The 16,904-nt window shown below is 38.9% G+C and overlaps 1 protein-coding gene across 1 annotated transcript in view; it reads right to left on the bottom strand.

Moving 5' to 3' along the window:
- LOC306881283 (SPRY domain-containing SOCS box protein 4-like) overlaps positions 1-10,221 on the bottom strand; it is a 49,612-nt gene extending 39,391 nt beyond the window's left edge. The window contains exon 1 of the mRNA XM_079435295.1: positions 9,806-10,221. The gene's annotated coding sequence lies outside the window, so the exon portion shown is untranslated. The remainder of the gene's footprint in view (positions 1-9,805) is intronic.
- Positions 10,222-16,904: the final 6,683 nt, after the last annotated feature.

The raw sequence follows: 16,904 nt of genomic DNA, 5'->3' as shown, positions 1-16,904 counted from the left end.
CACCCTCAATACCATGACTGAGGTGCCCTTGAGCAAGGCACCGAACCCCCAACTACTCCCCGGATGCCGCAGCATAAATGGCTGCCCACTGCTCTGGGTGTGTGTTCATGGTGTGTGTGTGTTCACTGCTGTGTGTGTGTGTGTGTGCACTTTGGATGGGTTAAATGCAGAGCACGAATTCTGAGTATGGGCCACCATACTTGGCCATATGTCACGTCACTTTTCACTTTAAATGCCCGCCCGCGCTCAGCTGTGAACTCTAGTCGCAACAGCAATGAATTCTGCTACCATCTGTTTTAATGGGAGGTAGCAAAATCTGACAGAGTAGCACAAATCGTCAGAACACCGGCGTTAAGAGTTTATCCGACGACAGTGTAAGATGGATTCAACAGATCTTATGCACCTGCGGTGCTTCTGTGAACGGAGAAAACACAATAAAACTATAGGCTTACATAAAAAGGAATATATGCGCCTATACATTAAATATATTTCACGTAAATCATTGACAGATTAAAAAAACGAAAGAGAAAAAAAAATATGCTGAGTTAGTCCTACGGTTCATTGTGACGCATTCCAACATTCTCGGAAAGGAAAACGAGACGGCAGAAAGTAGTTTATTTTGCAAAAGCTTTACAGTTTTATTTGTTTTGCTATAGCTTGACAGTTTTGAATGATGTCTTGCATCTGTATAACCAACCAGCGTTGGTATGGCCATATCGCGCTGGCGCCTCACGAGCACAAAGATACATATTTTTGTGACACTGCAGCCAGATCATTATCAAAATAAAATACAGTTAAAGGAACGTGTAAAAAGTTACAGTGCTCCATTGTCCAATCTGTTGCGTTCAGCGTGACCACCGCCTCACTGTGCTGTTATTGCCGATGTGAAGGGGATGATGTTTTACATCGATGAAGGTAAAAGCCAATAAATAATATTTTAGTATACGTTGAGAATATGGAAACATTTAGATTCATGCCGAGTGAGAGAGGTAGGCATCAGTTTCACCTTTAATTTGTTTTTGGAATAATGTTTTTATAGCCTATAGGCTATATGCTTAAGTTTAGAGGATTTGTTGTGGAGAGAAACTAATAACTGTGTTTATAATGTTTGTAAACATTTTTGATTTACCGGCATTTTAGCCTACATCATTTCTGAATAATAGAACCTAATTCTGAATAAACACCAAATTTTTTTCCTCAAAACACAATTTTATACAAGTGGCGTTTTTTTTTTAACAATTTGCAGCAAACATTTTTTACATCTTAAAAAAATATATTTTTTAAAAATTTAAAAATCTAGAAAAGATGATGCTGTATTGGCCGTGACTAAGAGCAGCGGGTTAAGATACCATTTCTTTCTGTATTTTTTTTATTTTGCTTTTGTGTAAAGAAAACACTGTACTTTATTATTGTTATTATTATTATTATTATTATAGGCAAAGACAATTTTAAAAATAACGGTATTAATCGTTATTCTTTCTACTCTAACCGGTTTCGGAACGGTAACAATACAGAGGAACGCAGGAACGGAAACATTAAATATCGATTCTGCTCGGAGTGAACCGATTGACTTTTTTTTTTGTTTTCAAGCCCTGGTTAGAAGTGTCGCTTCTTATAGCTTCTCCATATAGCAGTGCTGAATAACATATTCACACTCAGTCAGACGAATAGTCATCAACGTGGGTCACCAACATAAAGGAAAAAGGTCACACATATTGTACATGGGCAGAAACACATCTCAGACAGTCTCAACACATTAAGGGGACAGAGAAAGAGAGACAGGAAACGAGAGAGCTGAATTCAGACGACAGGAAGGAGGGTAGCCAGACAGCCAGACAGTCAGAGCCGGAATCCTGGGTAAGTGTTACCAATATTAAAGGAAAAATAAATGAGGTCATGAAAGAAGTAGGATAGAATGTGAATGTGTGTGTGTGCGAGAGAAAGAATGAATGAAAGAGAGAGGTTGCTGCCCTAACATGCCACTCACAGCTATCATAACGTGTGCTAGGAGTCGAGGTGTTAGGTTTTCCGTATCGTATTTCAGAGCTGGAGAGGCTCCCGCGGCAGGGCACAAAGGGTTTCACAGTCTTGCTGCCGTGCAGAAGCACAGTAATGTGTTTCATTCAGGTTGTGTTTGGTTCAGAGCGTACACGTCAGTTTAACAAAAATTCCCTCATTCAAATCGCTGTAGTCACTAATAACTGCAATAAACACCGACACAAACATAATTACGCTGTTAATCTGGGAGTTGTAGACAGACTTTTAAACACTGTTCTCACATTAGGTAATTACATGAAGGCTTGTAAAACAAGGTCTGAGAAAAAGAAACACAAAATACACTGACGAGAGAACAAAAAGCTTTTTGTGGATCAATTCATTCCCTTAAACACCAGATTGAGCCTGAAAATATATAAAACTGAAAGTCCACATCATACCCACTAATATTTCTATATTTATGTTTACATAAAACCAAGTATTATTCCTCCTGTATCAACCATCGCCCAAAATAGCTTGACTTTTAACTTCAACCGTGTTGACAGCTTACAATAAAAAGGAATAAATGAATAAACAGATGGATGGAAAGACAGACAGACTGGCAGATATAGATAGATCGAAAGATAGATAGATAGACAGACAGCTGGTGTATTTCAATGCGTCACAGTAGCGTGACTGAGTCACGCCGTAAGACGGTGACCGCATGGCATGATTGTACCATGCCTTTGGGCATTACACTGCTGATATAAAATGCCAACGTCAAGCTGAGAAGTGAAAAAACCCCCCCAAAAAACACGTCCACTACATCACACTCGCTCTCCTCAGGGGTAATGATCCCAAACCATATGAGACACAACTAATGTAACTATAACAACCTCATTCTAATGGACCGTTCATGTGCTGTCTCCATTTGCTTAGCCATGCGAGACAAGACTACATATAAAAGCAGTCTGCCAGGGCCGTACGTCTCCGCATGGGAAAATGCCCATTTGTGCTGACTTATCTATTAGAAAAACAAAAGCACTCGGCTGGTGAGCGTGTCGCTTGGATGGGGCTGCTATGGCTATAAGTCAATGAAAAGCGAAGCAGAAGTCAAAACAACCCTGGTGTAATTGTGCCCTGTGGCTCCTCTGTGGTGTGATGTTTTCAATCAAGCCAAATGTCTTTTTTTGGGTTATTGAAATTAAGAATAAAAATCGAAACTGGTCTTCAATCTGCAACATTTTTGGATAATAAACATCTTCCTCAATTTGCCATTCCACACTCAAGGCTGTATTTGTTTTGCTTGTCCCATCATAAATATAGCGTTCTTTGTTTTCAGGCCAGCATAACTGAATTTTCCAACGCTGCGTTGCGTGTTTGGCGAACTCCCCAGGACTCAAGAGCTTGTAGCTGTTCTGCATGACTAGAGGAATGATAATAACGCAGAGCCCAGGCTGCTCGCTTAAAAGGCCTGAATGCTGTTTTACACAATAGTTAGGTCTGTCCATGCAATCTGATTGGCCGAAAGGCATGTGTTGCATCTTGGAGGACATTTACAGTTGAAATAAAATGGCATGAAATTATCAAGTGTGAATATACCCATTTGACTTAGCAAAACTGACAGAACCAACAAAAATCACAGCGTGGGTGGATGGATGAATGGATGGACACTTGGTCATTTCATGTGGTTTTATTCCATGACGGATGAACAAAATTAACAAAAAAAAAATACTATGGATGTCTATGGGACCCAATACAGTTTGGTTCTTCAAAATATCTTATTTTGTGTTCCAAAGAACAAACAAAGTCATACAGTTTTCGAATGACATGAGGGGGAGTAAATAATGACAGAATTTTCATTTTTAAAGGATTATCTCTTTAAATAATACACATCTGAATCTGTGGAGCTGCCCTATGACATGTGTCTGTGTGTTCACACTGTTTAGTCTACTGGCCATTACTGTGTACATCCTCATCTGAATAAGTTTATGCTTCAGCACCCGTCAGACCCTCAGCAGGGCCTCTTTCTTGCACGCTGTGTGGCACACGGGGGCTTGCGTTTCCCTTCAGGAGGGTGGGGGGGGGTCTGTGATAAAGCAAGAGACTGGTGCCTGGCCCCTCGCCTGCGTTACCCTGGTCACCAGAGACGTGATGGACACGCACACCTCTAGCCACCGGTGGCTTTGATGAGTAGGAAGTCAGGAACACACATTCGCCATCTGTTGTTTATCTTTGCATCCTCTCGCTCTCTCTCTCTCTCTCCATTTCACCGGGAACATCTCTCTTTCCTCTGCAGCTAGTGTCATTCATTTGCTCACACTTTCTGTTTCTTGTTTCTTAACTCACTCCCAGCTGGATAATCAAGTTAAAACCAGTTTGAAAAGGCAGCTGGTCTAGACTGTTGATTAGCTAGACTGTCAGACCTCAGACCTGGTTTCTAGCTAACAAATCACCTCAGACTATCTTAAAGGATTAGGTCATCCAAAAATGAACATTTTCACTCATTCTCATGTCCTTCCAAACCCATATGACATTCTTTCTGCTGTGGAACGGGAACATACAAAGAGATATTTAGATTTTGTTGTACCTGGCTGTATTTTCCATACAATTACAATGAACGAGGGCTATAACTTTCAAGCTTCAAAAAAGCAGCATGAATGTGTCTCACTGCACTGCTATACTCACTGATATTCTGAACAGCTGCTCTAGTTCTCCTTGGCACAGTCATGAGAGTTCATTATAAGATCTGTGAATAAATTGTTCTTTTCATTCAGAGCTTTTTTTATGAATTGCTTGCATTTTTAGTTTGAATGATTAACTGCTCAAATCATTACTGACTGAATGATCTGGCTGCAGTAGTTAACACATCACTGGGGGACATTTTTCAAAGAATTTTCAGTGAATAACCACCTAAATTTTGTTATTATTGTATGGCTTTCAGAAAAAAAAAAGAATATTTTTATTCAGCAAGTGACAGTGAAGACATTCATAATGTTACAAAGGATATCTGTTTTAAAAATGCTGTCCTTTTAACTTTCCATCCTGAAAAAAAAAAAAGTTCCCACAGTCATGGTTACCATAAAAATATTAAGCAGCACTACTGTTTTCAACATTGATAGTAATGTTTCTTGACCAAATCAGCTTATTAGAATGATTTTGATTGACTATGTGACAGAAAACTGTCTGTAATGTCAGCTGAAAATTCAGCTCCGCCATGCCAGGAATTTCACTTTAAAACAGAAAGTAGTTTTTCTAAATAGCAATAATATTCCACAATATTACAGTTTTTACAGTATTTTTGAGTAAAAAAATGCATGAGGAAACAGAATTCTTTAAAAAAAATATCTTACCAACAAACTCCGGCAGTTTAGCGAATAATGAATCATATGGTTCAGTTTTATGGTGCTTTTGCAACCTATTGAAGCTTGAAAGTCTCATTCTATACAGTTCTCTTTTTTGTTTTATGCAAGACATTTGTTGAGCAATTAACATTTTTATTCAATTCATAGACCTGCAAAAACACCATCTACAAGTACCTGTTTTTTTCCAGCAGCGCTAACATTGTATTTTTGTCCATCTTTTCTCTCCGTCTTGTTTTCCTCCCCACCCCCACCCTTATCAATATCCCTGTCCCTCTCTCTTTGTCACTTACACAGATGGCAGATCAGTAAAGCCCATGTCCAGCGCTCTATCATTCAGAGGGCACAGGACAGACAGCCGTATGGCCACATGTCCCCCCTGCCTCGGTCCACCTACACAGTCCTAATTAAACAGACCTAGCCCATGGAGACACACTGCCAACATACACGCACGTGAAGTGAGAGAAATGCTCTCACACAGGCATCTGTCGAAGCAGGCCTTGCTGTTTTTCTGTTCAGAACATTCTGGAATAAAGTATAAGCCAACGGCCATGCTTAGTAATAAACATTATTAGACGTTCGCGCACACTGGGTATTAAGTGTGAGTATGTGAGAGAAAGTTCTCCATATGACATGTCCTGATGGGCAAGATGTGTTCTGAAGTGACACACAAGCAGATGAATCCAGCGATCGCCCTTGGAGCCTGTCACATCAAAGCGTAAATAGAGACTACGAATACAGCCGAGACAGGATAAATGTGAACCTTACGACATCGCTGCTTTCAATTAGAAGTTAGATATCGGTTTACAACGTATGCGCGGCTACTCATAGCAACAAAACCCCCTCACACGACACTTTACTAATTTTAATTTTAACCCACACCTCGTCTGCACACTAAAATACCAGTCACACAGAGCATAAAAATAAAATATTCTCAAACATTCAAGACATCAAATGTGACAATGTTTCCTAACCAAGGTAAGTAATTTTTCTGTCAACGCTAAGTGCATTTACAAGCACTTTAAAAAGACGATTTTAGTCAGTTCATCCTTTTAAAGTGTCATACAAACACTTTATCTGGACTGAAGTCGGAATAACAGACCTAGACAATGTAACATGTAAAAAACATGTAAACTTACTGAAATGTGTGATGTGACAATCACAGCCAATCAGAACATGGATTTGGAGGATTGGGATTTTCACAACGATACCCACAGTTTAGGAATAGGTACCCTGACAAAATGTCCTGTCTTCTGTTGAAGTTGCTGTTGGTTAATTCATAAACTCAGATTAGCATGTAAAAGATTGCTTTAATAGTTTTTAGCTTGATGTCATTGAGCCTGGCTAGGACATGCTGTGAGAGACAAAAATCTCATTCATACTTTACCAGAACAAAACAAGTCAACGTGAAACCTACCACAGACTTTTAACATTTAAAACATCCAAACCTATGTGACAAGGATGTGTTACTTTACATCTAATGGTTATTACTTGTGGCCATTTTGCCTTTATGTCCTGTTAATGTATGCCTTATTCCAGTTATCCCAATATAAACCCCTGTTCAATTTCTCTGTCTAGCAAAACAAGCTTGTATTACAAACTAACACAAAACTATTATATTGAATAAACTATGGCAGATTGTGTGCATTTGTCACCAAAAAAGCTATTAAACATCCAAACCTACACTACTATTGAAACACTCGGGTCGGTAAGATTTTTTTAAGTTTATTTACCATGTACGTACTTTATCCATGTGATGGCAAAACTGAATTTTCAACCATTATTTCAGTCTTCCGTGACACATGATCCTTTATAAATCCTAATATGCTGGTACGGTGCTCAAGAAACATTTCTTATTATAACCAATGCTGAAAACAGTTTGAATTTTTGTACAATTTTTGTAAAGCCGTTTCAAAAATCTCCCATACAAGATACAATTGTATTTCTTTCTGTCTAGCAAAACAAGTCCATATTATAAACTACCGCAAAATAACAATGATAAATATCACAATAAAACTCCATTTAATAAAACACTGTCGACTTCAAGCATCTATTTGTCACCAGAAAGCCAATGAAACATCCCAAACCTTTGTGACAGGGCCATGCTAAATCTGATTTTCATTAAATGTGACTTTTTCTGTACTTCCTGTTAATCTGTTCCAAATATCTCACAATATAATTTCCCATTCAATTTCCCTGTTCCTAGGAGCTCAAAAGTCTTCAGGCGCTGCAGCGAGAACATCAGATGCAGCTATGTGCAGGAAGAGTGTAAATATAAGACACAGCCATTGAAGTCCAGGCTTTCTGACAGCCCAAAAGCCATTTATCACTGTGACTAAATTGTCCACCCCCAACCCAAAACCGGTAATCACACACTCACACACATACAAACACACACACACATACAGCCTTGTGGCAGATGTGCTAGCCCACCTCCTGTCCTTTCAAACCCTTAAGCAGCCCGGACACACACACACACAAATGCTTCTGGCACTAATCCAGTGGCCCTCTCCAAAGGAGGGACATTGAATGTTTAGGCAAATGGTTGTGTAGCTCTTCACACGGCTAACAGCTGAGCTCTAAGCTCTCCCAGAAGAGCCTCTCCCCACAGAGCAGCTCCAGTCAGCTCTTTCCAGCCCACTGCTCTCAGACAACACACTCAGTGATTAAAGCAGTCTCACTGCCCTCCTCGTCCCACACACACACACACACACACACACACCCTGTGCCCCTGTCCCACACTGCTCGCAACACACACATGCCGAGATCACTCACAAAAAGGCACATGAAATCATCATGGTTTTTGGACTTGCACCATAAAAAATTAGCATAAGCTTTTGGTACTTTGGCTTATAAGGTAGTGTGGTAATTTAGGACATGTACAGTTGGTAATACCATATAAATATCACCTTTTGTTAATATGGTAATTGCTCAACACTGTGGAAAGTGGCATGACATTATCATGCTCTTTGGACATGGTACCACTGTACATTACTATGGTAATCTTTAAGCACTATGGAATATAACTATTAACATGGTGTTATATTATAAAATATAAGTATTAGATTAAAAAAAAGAAATGTTGCCTGGGCAACTGAAAAAAGTTTAATTACTAAAATGACTAAAACTGAAAAAAAAAAGATAAATAGAAATATAACTAGGACAAAAGCGCATAAAATTATTTAGACTAAAATGAAACTGAAAATATAAAAATAAAATCTAATGCAAAATAGTATGCATTTTAAAATAGTATATAAATAATACTGAAATAACACAGATAGAATTGTATTCCTGTGTATTTCAGGGCATTAAAATGCTTCTTTTTTTTTTTTTGAATGGTATGGACCATAGTAATATTAAGGTTTATATCTTTTTGAACTGTAGTATCCCTTACAAAAAAAGCACTGTGTTGGTACCACAGTTCAGTGATGGCATTCATTTCCCATGGTATTTTTCCAAGTATGTTTTGGTACTGTGATATATAAAAGTAGCATTACCATGATAACATCATGGTAAAATCTTTCAGAACTTTCAAAGCGCCACAGAATGACCGTGGCTTTGTAATATCATGACTTTTGTTTGTAAAATCTGTAAATGTAAAAAAATACAACGGCATTACTATCTGATATCACCACTGTACGATGACCCCACCACAGTACTTCTTTGTAAGAGATGCCCCACTGCCCTCAACACAAAAACACACACACAGTCTGTTCCATAAACATTTCCCCACTGGACACACAGCCACATGCGCGCAAACAGACACATGCAAATCCACAAGCCGCGTGTGCACACAAACATGAGGGACACAATGAAAAGCATTCAAATCCGCTCCCTGGGCTAAGAGTCAGCCAGCGCTGTGGGAACGCTTCCTCTGAACACCAAACCAGAGGAAAGAGAAAGACAAACGATAGCCGTGACGTGCAACTCTGGGAGGAGAAGATCCAGCCGTCCTCTAATCACCTTATCTGATCGTGCACGGCAGCTGAGAAAACACAAGCTGCGGGTTCAGGTGAAAATACTTCTCTTTCCAACCCACACAAGCACACTATCCTCAAGAGCAGGACCCGGGCGCTGTTCCTACAACCCCTCTGCTGCATTCAGGGGTCTCGAACCCACTCGCTAGAGTTCAGAAAGTATTAAATGTGTGGAAATCCCAAGTTTAGAAACATCACGGGCAGCTGTAACATCCAACACAAAGAAAAGACTGTATCCCTTCTGAGTATCCTTGCCAGGGTGGATCAAACCTCAATTAGAGGATCAAACCTCTATTAGAGGAGTAAAAGACAACAGGGAATGCCAGAGAGCGGGAGCTAGAAAGAAAGAGTGCACATGAGGTAACCCAAACAGCCTAAAGCAAGAAGGGAAGGAATGAAAGATCACAGGATAGTTTCCTCACACAAGTAAACACACATCAAGTTCTTAATTTTACACTCAAACACACACAAACACATGCCCCTTACACCGACCCGGTTGCGATGGTCTCGCTGGCAGAACTCCCCTGTTGTTGCCCGTTCAGGGAAAAAACCGCTGGAATAAAGGACGAAAGGAGCTCCTCTCTTTGTGAGGAGCGCACACTAGTTCTTTCTCTTTTCTCTGCGTTTCCCTGCTGAGGAAGGAGAAAAGAAGCTTCTCCCCAGAGACGTAACCCCCCCACCCCCTCCCTGAGGTTAATCCCAGCCGTGGCAGCCTCCGTCCCACTCTGCACTCCTTACTCCGTCCTGTGTTGCGGCTCCGGCTGCGAACTCCAGCTCGGCGGCCCGAAAGAGAGAGAATGGGAAGGAAAGAGAAAAAGAGGGAGGACAAAGAGAGAGAAAGAGGACAGACACCAGTGCGAGCAGCAGCATGAGAGCTGCCTCATGATGAAAGGCGATCCGCTGATCTCATCAAGCAGGGACACCAGGCAAACAGAGAGAGGGGAGGACACGCCTCTAACCCCACCCCCGACTCATGCATCCTCCTGCCTACAGTCTTTCACACTTTCGGCTCAGCCAATCAGCTGAGAGCTACTCATAAACACTCATGCTTTGAGTCTCCAGCCTGTTACCTCCAGTGCTCAGATATCTGTTTTGAAAGATAATCTGACTCCAGTTTGAGTGGCAACAACTTTTTGATGATTTACTCTGTTTATGTCTGACATGAGATATTCAATTTTAACATTGCTTTTAGGAAAAAAAATTGCCCTTTGGCCCAGGACCCGTCTTCCCTTGTTTCACAGATTTGCTTGGTGATTTTACTCCTGTTCAAATTGGAAAAACAAACAAATAAACAAACAAAGAAACACTGTAGAAATTATGGCACAAATTATATAAAAAACTCAAGGAAAGCGAACCCGTCCATTTAGGAATGTATGTAATTATGCTACTAATTTTCTGCGTAAAACTTGTTCAAAATGGTAGTACACTGCTAGTATGCAGTATAACCTAAAAATCAAATAAAATAATTTTAATTCAATAGTAAGAATAGGAAGAATCTCTCTTTCCTTAATCATATACGCAATGTTTTATTTATATCGCAGAGAACCCTGGTAATTATCAAATGGGTTTTTGATATACAGTAGTATGCACACATTCAGACAACAGATAATCTCACTATAATACATATAAATATAAAATAAGAATAAAAAGTAAAACACTAAATAAATGAATAAAAATACAATATAATAAAATACTAAATAAATTGAAATAAAAAAAATGCTAAAGTAACAGATAAAATAGAAATTCAATAAAATAAAATACTAAAATAAACCAAATGTGGGTTTCTTTAGTGATGCATGCTTTTCTCAAAAATACATCAAAATGATTTTCAGTAGGTATGTAGCATACATTTATTAATTCAGCAGATGCTTTTCTGCCAAATAGCAACCAAATAGCTATTCTAATACAATCAACTGGATGTGTACTGCTTGGAAAAAGAAAGAAAAACCCTAGACAAGTCTATTCTGGTCTGAATAACTCTTAGACAACATTTTGCTAACTAAACTTGATCTTTACCCACTGTGCTATACTAACCCCACATCTTTAGGTCAAACATTTAACAGGCACACTTCTCAGTCAAGCTCCAGATCTTGAATAAACAATCTCTCTCCGTCCTCCAAGCCCTTTCAAACGCGAAACACACTCAAATCCCTCTGAGACACCCTGAATGTACTCAGTCTTTCAGGGTGACGTGAGTTTCCTGACCATTTCCTCCAAGGCCACACACAAAACGAAAGGTCTGCAGCAGTAAAGAGAGAGAGTGAGTCACTCTTGCACTACCCCCTCTCACCTTCTAGCTGAAAACTCAATCAGCCTTTTCAAACATACTGACCTCCTCTCTGAGGAAGCTCAGTTGCCATGAAAACATACACAGTCGTGTAGGATCAACTGCACCAGACGTACTTTATGGTCATTTCCCTCTAAATATACAAGCCACCTAGTTGAACTAAAACACAACATTTTCTTCCAGCCAACTGGAATATGAACAAGGATGACTGAATATCCACAAAGGATGGGCCTGGTTCCTTTTTCCACCCTCAAGTTATGAGGTTCCCAAATGAATGAGGTGGGTTTCTCTCTTTTGCAAGTCTACATATCATCATCTGCAAAATGTAAATCTGCACTTTGAAAAGCCACTCATATTAACCAGCCTCATGATTTTAAATATCATTCATGTTTGAAGCACAAATTGTGCAAATAAGCTAAATGTGTATATATATATATATATATATATATATATATATATATATATATATATATATATATTTTTTTTTTTTTTTATGCACTTAGCAGACACTTTTGTCCAAAGCGAATTACATTGCATTCAAGTTACAGTTTTTACATTTTATCATCTCAGGATGAGTCATTAATCTATATATTAATGACTCATCCTGCACTCGCTCATTTTCACCAATCTAATGCGCTCTACAACAAGAAAACGCTTCCCACAAACACCATCTACTTATAACTAGCAATGGAGTGTAAAAGTCAGGTTCTGGAAGTAAAGATCCTATACATATTATCCATAGGAGAACAGAATTCGTAATAACTTATAGATGTTTAAAAACAGACTTACTATGTGCTTCAATGTTGTTCATCGAGGGTGTTTGTTTTGTTAAAGCCACCACCCAACATTTTTTCAACTTATTTTTTAAATAATCATGTTAAACAGTAGAATTCCTGGTGAAAAACTACATTACCCATGATTCCACCAAGAAATCTCCACCAATCAGAGAATTGAAACATCCAAATATGCTCTTAAACTACTCAAATATTTACATTTACAAGCATTTTGACGATAAATGTCATTTTTATATTGTTAATTGTTTTTTAAAAACATACTTATATTTAAATAAATAGTTTTATATTTATCCTTTTGTCAATTTGATCACGTCATTCACAATGCTTCTTGGAATGGGACTGCAGTTCTTTCTAGTTCTAAACTAATATATAATGGGCAATATATAATGCCCAAACTTCTTGTTTCAAAAGTAAACACAGGGACGAAAACTGCACTTATCAAGCATCTTGCCTCGAGCCTCTGGTGCAGCGGGGGTTTAATTTGTGAAGTGAAGTGTCGCTTCAAATTGCAGCTTCCAACCAAACTCCTACCCATTACTCCAGCTTTATCTTTCATTGTCTTTCTCCTCTCTCTTCTTTGACCCAGTGCTGTGGCCGATTGTGTAAATTGCCTCCTCGTTTTCTGCTTCAGGGCGTTTTAACACTTTTGGGCCAGCATGTGGTGGGGGAACAGGAGAGAAGGGAGGGACTTGTGTTAATCTATCGGACAACAGGGGAGACCCCCTTCCACAAAGAGATAATGGCCCAGCGGACCGGGAGGGGGGCTCCATCAGAGTGGTCTTTGTATAATAGAGGGATTTAGGAGTGTGGGGGGGTAGGCACACCCCCCGGCGACACACGTGTCACAAACAAAGCCCCGCAATTGTCCGAGCACTAGTGCTGGAGGACAGAGAGGTGAGGGGTGGAAAGGAGGGGACGAGAGGAGAGTCAAAAAGGAAAGGATGCTCCAAAACTGCCAGATGGCAAACACACAAGTGAAGAGAAACAAGAGAATGAGAATGATAGAAAGAGTGCGGGTCGTGTGGTGACAGATATGATGACACATATTCATAAAGCAGACATTAACAAGCACATAAACTTCAGATTAAAATTACAGATCACACGTACAGCACACACGCATACAGATGGATGAATCCAGGAGGAAGCAACTGTATCACCCTTCTCTTTGTGTATGACACAATAGCCGCTTACATCAGCATGTGGCGGCACATGGAAAACTCTGCCACCCCCCTCTATTCGGGCACTCGGTGCAAACAGACCAGCTGGATCCACACTGATATCATTCACTGCACCAAATACACACAAAATCATCTGCACACAGACATTTTACTCAGAACCCACACACAAATGTTTTTTTTTCCTGGTTACAATGTTTTGTACGTACTGTCAGAACATGTAGTACTACATTTAAATAGTTATTAAGTGTATTTTAAAATATATTATATTTAAAATATGTTATATATACAAATGTTTTTCATTGTTAGTTCATGACGCCTAATGCAACTATTGTTAAAAAAAAATCACAAACTCTTATCAACTGACTTTATTTCAATTTAAGCTGTTGACGCAACAATTAAAAATTGATGTTCTGTACCTTTCTGTTTCCATCAGCTGTATTGCTATTGAACATTGTGTGTTCTTTATGAGCACTTAGAAAGTCAGATTTTGATTCAAAGCTTTTTGGCTCAAATTGAGTCATTATTAGTGAGTCACTGAATCATTCATCAAACCAGTTAGTTAAAAGTGACCAAAAAGTTTGAATAATTTAAAAATAAAAAAAGCAGGACTAATAGAGAGAGAGAGAGAGAGAGAGAGAGAGGTTTTTTTTTTCAATCTTGTCTACTGCTGGGCATGACATTTATCTTCAGAAAAAAGACAACATAATAGCCTACTTGTATATAAATTATAAGTCTCACTAACATTTTCGCATCATTTGTTCAAAAACACATTTGTTCATGAAAAACTATTTTATATTAAAGCTAACTTGTTCTTTCAAAGTTCTTTCATATCATAGAACCACTTTGCACACACACACAAAACAAAACAGTTTTACTCTGAAAGCCCTCACTGAAATCTTTTATATCGAACTGGATCTCATACTGGGCATCTGTGAAGAGGTTGTTTTTCCTGATTTCCCAGAAATCCTACAGATACAGACATAAAGATTTGCACATTTGTCCACAAAAAAGCAAAAAATCAGACAGGATAAACATACACACCATAGACAGCCAACAAGACAAACCACCATACAAAACATGTACCTAAAAACACACTCCAGACAACAAACACAGGACATTCCAAATAAAAACCTCTCAGGACACAATCACAAAAACCAACGCGACAGACAAACTCAAACCACAGACACCACTAAAACACATGACATCACCTTCCAGTTGCGAGAAACAAGCTCATTTAAACGCTGCTCATACAGACACCGGTCTAGAGATCCGGAAACAAGCGTCAACGCTCCATTTGATGTCTCTCTTAGCTTCGATTCGGCTGTGATGATTCTGCAGCTTCTCATCAATATGACGTCTGAATGTTCAGAGTACAGCATCAGGCTATAAATTTGGGAAGTGAACAGAATCAATGCCTTAAGTGGTGGAGAAGTGGCGCAGAGCTTAGACGGCAGAATGGGGGATAAAATAAATGATACATTTGGCATGACAACCTTCCTCCCTGCCAAAATCTTTCAATCTCCTTCCTCTGTTCCTTATATTTCAGCCTCACTTTAATCTTCCATTTCAGGTACAGATTCCTTCCTTTATGAGTGTGTTCAATTTCAATTTCCCACCTCTACCGTCTGAGGTCTTATACAGCCTTCAAATGATGCCAGAATAAGATATTTACGAGACGAGGACAAATGAACATCTCAGTGGTATATTTAGTTGAGATACACTTCATGTTGTTATTTTTCTATTTCAAATAAATGCTTTTTATATTCATATAGGAATTTTGAATAAAATTCATCACAGTTTACCAAAAAAATCATTGAGCGCCGATCAGCATATTAGAATCATTTCTGAAAAATCATGCGACACTGAAGACTGGAGTAATTTGTGAGCACAATAACTGTAACATCTCAATGAATCAATCACCCACTGCCTGACTGAACAGAAGGGGGTATGTTTTTCGTTCAGTTCGCTGTGTGAGTCAATCTTGTTCACAAGGAGAGAAAGAAGGCAGAAGAATTATGAATATGTAAAACATTAATGATGACCCACACAATTATATTAAATGACGAAAGGACATAATTGAAACAGCAAATATTTAAGCTAGTATTATGTCGTTGTTGTTTTTTTTGTAGCATGATAAATGTCATGCCTAGCAGTTAATGGAGGGAAGAAATTACAGATCTGCTTTGTTGTGAGAATGCTAATGATGCTAAAACACTTTTTCGGAAGTCCATTAGCAGACTTGAAGACACACATTTGTAAAATAAAAAGATTGTTTCAGCCACAGACATGTTGTGAATAAATCAGCTGTGTGGAAAAACAGTTACTATGAATAAATGTGAACAAATTGGTGAACTGATTCAGAAGATTTGATTCTGTGATGAATCAAAAGTCACAACCTGTGTAGAGAATCGTAAGAGTTTACAGCATTTCCATGCCCTTTCATTTGAGGTCATGTCCTGTCTAATCTAAATCATAATGTCCTTGTCTCTTATTGAGGTCCACAATAGTGACAGTGGGGGTCTCTGTCTCCGAGACTGTTTGTGAGGTCAGGGGAGGGCTAAGAGGCCAGGGTTTAATCAGCTTTATGGCCTGTCATTTATCTCTTTTCCCCCGATGACCACTGTGACCCTCATGGCAGCTGTTGATCTGTGTGTGACCCTAAAACCACCCACAATAAGATGATCCACCCTGTCCCATTTCCACGCCCACTGGCCCTAATACCTCAAACACAAATTTGGGTTAATTATGAGGATAAAACTTACAAAGCCCCACATGCACTCAAGTGGAATGGATGAGATTGGTATACAGAAACAGTTGCACATTTAATTTATTCGAATGAAGGGAATATCACAAAAACAATTTGCAAATAAAGCAGCACTTCCATCTCATGTACTCAAGAGAACAAAAACAACTTTCAGGCAAATTGCCGTAAATTAGAAATAGAAATGGAAGCAGTGGCCACTAGAGAATTCACTTTGGGTCTTGTATTTCTAAACATAATAAAATACCTTAGACACATTAGAGCATGCAGAACATGCAAACATTTTGTCGAAATTCATGTTCGGTGGCAGATGTCTGGAGTGAGAATGTGCCAGACAGTTCTGGGAGATGCTATTAGCCGTCATTTTGGCCAATCAACTGCCAGTAATGACCAGATGCAATGTGTTTGCTTTTTTTATTGAGTGAATTCAGTCACTTTTCTTCCTAAACCATCACTGCCATATAAGCAGCAGCTTCATCAAACCTCTCATTTACAAGCTTTGTACCATTTTTAAATACTTTTTGTAGTATTGAATTAATTATAAGTACATACTCCTGTAAAAAAAAAAAAA

The sequence above is a fragment of the Barbus barbus genome (assembly GCF_936440315.1).
Source record: "Barbus barbus genome assembly, chromosome: 15".
Classification (NCBI taxonomy): domain Eukaryota; kingdom Metazoa; phylum Chordata; class Actinopteri; order Cypriniformes; family Cyprinidae; genus Barbus; species Barbus barbus.
This window is presented reverse-complemented; position numbering and strand designations above follow the sequence as displayed.